Here is a 7175-nt window from a genome sequence, read left to right as displayed (position 1 = left end):
GTTTAATGTATTTTTTTGTAAAATGAGAAATATAATATATTATTGTGTTTTTTTTATTTTAACAACACAAAAGGTATATAATACTAGTTATTATATGATTGACAATATATTCAATTTTAGAAACCAATTTGGAAATTTCATATGTTACAAATCAAATATAAAAAGATTAAACTCGATATAAAATTATGAACTATCAATTTCTTTGATCAATTATAATTCAATAAAATAATTCTACATATTTCAAAGCTTTAATATTGTTATTAATTATGATTATATTTACTATTTTATATTTATAATATAATATATTATATTATAGTTATTATCGAATTTAATTTTTTTAATAAACAAAGTCTTTATTATTTAGGGGTAATTTAATTTTGGGATTATTTTGTAGACCCACCTCATTTCCAAATTATATAGAACTCACTACCAAGTGGATTACACTCTAGGGAATACCCCCGTCATTTCGAAAATATTTTGACATACCCCCCTGGGCTATTTGCAGTCCCTATAATACCCTTTAAAAATCAGTTTTAAACCCTAACCCAACACATTTCGGTCTCTCTCTTCCTCTTCCAGATTCAAAATCGCCTCCACAAACCTCCCACCGGCGAAATTGCTTCCCGGAGTCATAACTCTCTCTTCGGTGGTCGGAATTCGATGGTTTAACTACCGTTGGATTCCTCTCGTCGAGCTCTTTCTTTTGGTGGTGATTTCATTCAATTTGGAGCGCTGATCTGTTTCTGCAATTTTTTTCATTCGACGACGGTGGTCTTGCCGGAGCTTTGTTTTGTGTTCCACCCGTCGAAATTTGACGGGCTACCCACCGTTTGATTCCTCTCGTCGAGATCTGTATTTTGATGGTAATTTCATTTATTTTTATGTTCTCATATATTTCTATATTTTTTTTGCATTTGTGGGCGCGCGGAACTGTTGGTGGTTATTAGCGGCGTCTAGGGTTTTGGTAGGAGGCGAGGGGGTGAAGAGTCACTAACTGTTTGATTTAACATCTGTAGCATTTTTCAGCAATAACCTCTCTCTCTCTATCTCTCGATCTCTTAGTGTTTGTTGATTTTTGAGTGTTTTGATGTTTCTTCAAATTTTGTTGATTTGCATTAAAGTAATTTTTTTTTTTTGTTTTGATTTTGCAATTGCAGCTTAATGAAGGCCATTGATCCTTTTCTTGAGGTGTCAAAATTTTTGTTTGAAGTTACATCTGCTTTTGTTCAACAGACTGTATACATTACTGTACATTACTATACATTACCATAGTAACATGTAGTTACATATGCGTATATTTGTGTATTTTCGTTTTGTATCTTATTGGTTCTGAGGTGATTTATAATAAAAATATTGAAATTTGTAAATTTTTGTTGGGTTTTATGAATTTCCTTCGTATAAGCCAATATTCGTGTGTGTATACAATTGATCGACTAAAAATATGGGGAAAAAAAATGAACATAACTACGAATTACTATAGGTACTATATTACATGTAGTTATTTTCAATACAGTAAACATATTGTTTTGAAAATTAAAAAATAATTAAAAAAATAATCAAAAAATAATAATTTTTTTTGAATTTAAAAAAAATTAAGAAAATTAAAAAAAATGAATATATATATATATATATATATATATATATATATATATATATATATATATATATATATATATATATATATATATATATATATATATATATATATAAATTTAACAAATAGGTTTATTATTAAAAAAAAAAAAAAGTGAAAATAATAATGAATAAATCAGCGAAAATGATAAATGCAGGTGCAGAAATGCTGAATGCAGTTTGGCCGAAAATTGCATAAAAGGGTAGTATAGTACTTTCGCTTTTCCAGGGGTATGTCAAATGATGATTTGGGCTTGGGTTTATCCCTAATTTATTTGGTGGCAGGGGGATGTAAAATAACCCCTTTAATTTTCCAGTTTTCTAATCAAGGGGGCTATGTGCCTAATTTCATGCCATAAGGGAGTCATATGCAAAATTTCAAAACCACAAGGGGGTTATGTGCCTAATTGCATACCATAAAGGGGTCATGTGCAAAATGTCAAAACCACAAGGGGGTTATATGCCTAATTTCAAACCAAAAGGAGGTCATGTGCAAAATGTCCAAACCACAAGGGGCTTAAGTGCTAGTTACCCTAAAAGTTATGTATCTACATTAGTGAAATAGAATTAAGTTTTCTATTTTCCCATCACATATAATAAGATATATTTATTTTCTTAATTTTCATTTTTTTAAATTTGTAAAAATAAATTGTTTATTCTGTAATATTTATAAGAATCAAATGTATATTTTATATCTATGTTCTTTATATCACAAATATATTCTACTGATTTACATCAATTAATTTTTTTTTTCATTTATTATTGATAAACATTTTATAGTGACGTTTATTTATTTGAATTTTTTTCTATTTTCATTAGCATGGGCTTTTATGTTAGTTTCTAATACATGGGCACACGTGTAAATTAATTGAAGTTGTATATTAACAAGGGTAAATTAAAAACCTCCTGAACATAGGTTAAATAAAGAAAAACACCGCCACATATTCGTAATTACAAGAATCCCCCTGATTTTTGTTTTCGTCTTACAATGACCCCCTTACAACAAATGAGTTTTACTAAAAAAAATATAAAAAGGCTTGAGTTTAACCCATATTATATAAATTAGTGAGGGGCTATCTCAAATAAACCCAAATATTTAAGCTTGATAAAAATAGAACACATTTTTTTTTTTGCTATTTAAGTTCCACAAAGTTTACTATAGTCTACAAGGGATTGTTCGTTAATTTCTCCGGGTAAATGGCAAATAGGCCCATGACAAGGGCACTTAATTAAAAAAGGGACATCCAACTTTTTGTCTTTCAAATAAATCCAGGTCATTCACACTTATTTGCAAATAAGGAGAACCCTTTTATGTATACCAAAATTACCCCAAATTCATTAAAATTCAATTCAACTCCAATGTCATGATTTACAACCCAATTTAGCTCAATTTCACCAATTAACAAATTTTGACCCCAATTTTGACCCGCCATCGCCGGAGACCGCCCCTCTCCAGCGTCGACTTTTTTTTTTTCTTGTTTTTGAATTTTTTTTTCTGAATTTTTTTCCGGTAGGTCGAGCGCCGTTGACCGTCGGGTCTCCGGCGTTGACTTTTTTTTTCGTAAAAAAATATTTTAATTAATATTACTGTCTTGGCTGCTAAATTACTGTCTCCAACAGTTATTTAACTGTCGGATATAGTAATTGAATTTTTTTTTCATAAAAAAAATATTTCAATTAATATTACTATATTGGCTGCTAAAAAAACTATTTCCAACAGTTATTTAACTGTCGGAGACAAAAATTTAACTGTTAATTGACTTTTTTCTTTTTTAAATTTGTTTTTTCTTAAAAAAAAAATTATTTTAATTAATATTACTGTATTGTCTGCTAAATTAGTGTCTCCAACAGTAACTGTTTGAGACAAATATTACTGTATTAATTAATTTTATGGTCGTGGCTTGCATATTTGCCGTCTTCGACTGTAATATATCTGTCTCCGACCGTAATATTACTGTCTCATGCAATAATATTACTATTTCGTACAGTAATATTAGTAATATTACTGTTCGGGAAAATAATATTCATAATATTACTGTCCCAAACAGTAATATTACTGTCTGAGACAGTAATTATGTGCCAAGACAGTAATATTAATTAAAATAGTTTTTTCTAAGGAAAAAAAAATAACGTCAACACTGGAGACTGGCGGTCAACAAGGGTTGACCCACCGGAAAAAAAAATTAGAAAAATAAAGTTTTCAAAAAATAGTAATAAATAAAAATAAAAATAAGTCAACGCCGGGGAACCGCCCGATCAACACTGGAATTTGGTCGGAAAAAAAAAATTCAGAAAAAAAATGATTTTCTAAACAAAAAAAAAAAATTCAAAAAATTATTAAAATGGGGTTTGTTTAAAGGGATTATTTCAAAAAAACCCCTCATCACAAAAGTCCAATTACAATGAGCCCAAATTTATTTCTTATTTTTAAGATAAATCCAAAATATCTTTTATTAATAAAAATTAATTAATTATCACAATTATACTCTTACCGTATTATAAGGTATGTTAGGGTTGAATATAAATATAATTAATATCCGTTATTAATGTCACGTTCTCAATCTCACCCACAAATCTCGCTCCACAAATCTCGCCCTTGAATATAATGTCCATCACTTTTTTTTTTCTCTCTAGATTTTATTTTCTTTTTTCTTTTTTTTCTATTCACCGTAGCAAATCTCCTTCCGTTCACCTCTTCTTCTCTCCCACCGGCGCTGCCCCAACCCCCATCCGCCGACGCCCCAACCGCCGCCTAGCCGCCCCAGCCCCGTCCAGCACCGCCCCAGCACTCGCCCGACGCCGCCTCAGTCCCCGCTCGGCGCTGCCCCAACCCCCACCCCTATTTCCTCTCTCTTCATCGTCGCCGAATGATATCTATGGGTGGTAGAAAAAGATAAATATTTTTTTTCTCGCTTCAATCATCATTCAATGGTTTTAGGGTTTGTGGGTAAGGTTCCTATTTGATAACGATATTGTGGAAAAGACTATTAATTCTTATCAATTAATTTTTTTCTTAATCAGATTGATACAGTGACCCTCGTCGGCCTTGTTGGTGGTGGTGTACTGATCTTGCACTTTTTCCTCGATATAGTAGTGACTTGCGTTTTAAATAGCGAATTTTTGAATATTGAATTTATGTTTTTTTTTTAGTTGTGTTAGTAGTGGATTTACGTATGTTTTTAGTGGATTTCGATAACTTTGTTGTTGATTATGTTATTATTAAAGTGGATTACGTTAATTTTCGTAATTGGTCTTGCACTTTTTTCTTGGACGTAGTGGTTCACGTTTCTAATAGTGGTTTACATTTCAAATAACGAGAAGAAGATGATTACACGGACTATACTCTAGGGTTCATTGGAGAGAAGATGGTGTCTTTAATAGTGGGTTTATAGCTTCTTTTTTCGCATAATTTCAATGTTTTCTTGTTAGAATTCATAGTGGTTTTCGATGTTTATATAATTGTGTATACATAGTGGTTTTCATGGTTATATAATTGTTTTATGCAGAGTGGTTTTCATGTTTATATAGATGTTTTCATAGAGTGGTTTTCAAAGTTATAGCGGATTTCGAAGTTTATAGTGGATTCCACTTTGATAAATCTGCTGAATGTTTTTTTTAAATATTAAAATAATAAAAAATAATCGAATTAAAAAACAATTAATTAAAAATAATTAAAAAAAATATTTTTTATTTAAGAAAAGTGGGAAAAAAATCATTTAAAAAAACCGAAATTAAGAAAAAAAACAATTAAAAATGAAAATAAAAATAAAATTCAAAATGAAAAAAATGAAATATAAATAATAAAAAAATAATTTAAAATAAAAAAACCGAAAATAAAAAAAACACAAAATAAAAGAAAACCATTAAAAAGAAAAGAAAAAAAAAAGAAAAAAAAGAATTTGAAATGGCGTAATATGGGAGATATTAAGGGGATTAGCATATTTAAAAAAAATATTTAATTTTCCTTAATAATAAATGGGGGTATTTAGGATAATTCATGTCAATTGGGTTTATAACAAATATCAATTAATAAAAATAGATTTATCATTAAGTAGAAATTAAATTAGGGGTGTTGGTCATATAGCTCCTTGTTTAAATCCGGGGTCAATGTGTAATATTAAGGAAGTTAGAGCATAATGGATGGAATTGATAAAAAAAATATAGTATAGAGGGTAGTTTACACTAAAGACATGGGGATGGGTTTATTTGAAAGACTAATTTTTTTGGACCAATGTGCATTTAAGTCCTTGTTATGTCCATTTTTGCCATTTGCCCAAATTCTCCTTGCTTAAAACTATTATTTCATTTCACGGAGTCAACATATTAAGTATTAACCCCTATTAGTAATCTGAGTCCATTAAATAATTAATTAATCAATTAATTAATTGTAGTTAATTTGATATTTAACTAGTCAGTCATCTACTTCTTGAGTTATTGCTATTCGAAAACTGACCTTTATCTTAGTTTTTTGAGAAATTATTTACCGGACATCCCTTAGAACAATCAACAGTATACAACACGTACAATTCTATTAACATTATATATTTATGCAAATTAATGTCAACTAAGTTCTATTTAACTTGCCGATTACACGTGAAAGAAGAGAATTTAAGATAAAATTAATCTGTCAAATAATATAAGATGAAATGCAAGAAGGTGGAAAATTAATCAACCAGCAAGAAGAAAATTTATAACTAACAAAACTCGATTAACTCGATAAAAGGATCGAGAGCGTCGAGAAGTCGATAACTTTCGTAAAAGGATCGAAAAACAAAATAAAAAGTTGTCAGTATATGTAAACAAAAATATGAAAACCCTAATATCCAATATATCCAAAAATCTATTTGTTGATCAAACCCTAATCACAATTAATTAACAAACCCAAATTTATTAATTACCTGGGAGCTTGACAAGAGCAAAATGCAACTCTTGATCGATCCGAAAAGACCATAACTGAACCACATCCCCGGGTTCAAGACGATTCCTCTCGACAATGTGTCTCCATTTTCCGTTTATTAGGTAATTGGAACACGTATTCTTGCCGTTACCCTTTTTCATATCCCATCTGCTCAGCTTCACTTTCTCCCGTCGCAACGAGGGCTCGATAATCATGACGTCTTTGAACTTCATCTTGTTGTTGCGGTCGCGTGTCGTAAGGAAACGAGCCTCCTCTTCCGTCAAGAATCCGTGATCGCGAACCCGTGTGAAAGGGATTGATAGTCGGTAATATTACTGTCACTCACAGTAATATTAATTCTTTTGGCTTTTTATTATGTTTACATTTGTTGAACGGTCAACATAGTAATATTACTGTCACTCACAGTAATATTAATTCTTTTGGCTTTTTATTATGTTTACATTTGTTGAACGGTCAACATAGTAATATTACTCTGTTACACAATAATAATGAGTTTTGTTGTGTTAATATTACTGTGCTAGAGATTAATATAGCAATATTACTCTGTTAAACTGTAGTTTAGTTAATTTTACTGTGTTTAACAGTAATATAGTTAGTATTACTGTCAATCACAATAATATAGTTG

General features: G+C 30.0%; 1 long non-coding RNA gene across 1 annotated transcript; it reads left to right on the top strand.

Annotated features, from left to right (window-relative positions):
- The first annotated feature begins 4512 nt into the window (after positions 1-4512).
- LOC148769695 (uncharacterized) lies at positions 4513-5137 on the top strand. The gene is made up of 2 exons (XR_016032039.1): positions 4513-4579; positions 4654-5137. It is a non-coding gene; the product is annotated as an uncharacterized LOC148769695 (long non-coding RNA).
- Positions 5138-7175: the final 2038 nt, after the last annotated feature.

Source organism: Erythranthe guttata, chromosome 7 (assembly GCF_056151865.1).
Source record: "Erythranthe guttata isolate IM_541 chromosome 7, IM_541, whole genome shotgun sequence".
Taxonomy (NCBI): Eukaryota; Viridiplantae; Streptophyta; class Magnoliopsida; order Lamiales; family Phrymaceae; genus Erythranthe; species Erythranthe guttata.
Note: the sequence above shows the minus strand (reverse complement) of the source record. Positions and strands in the feature narration are given on the sequence as shown.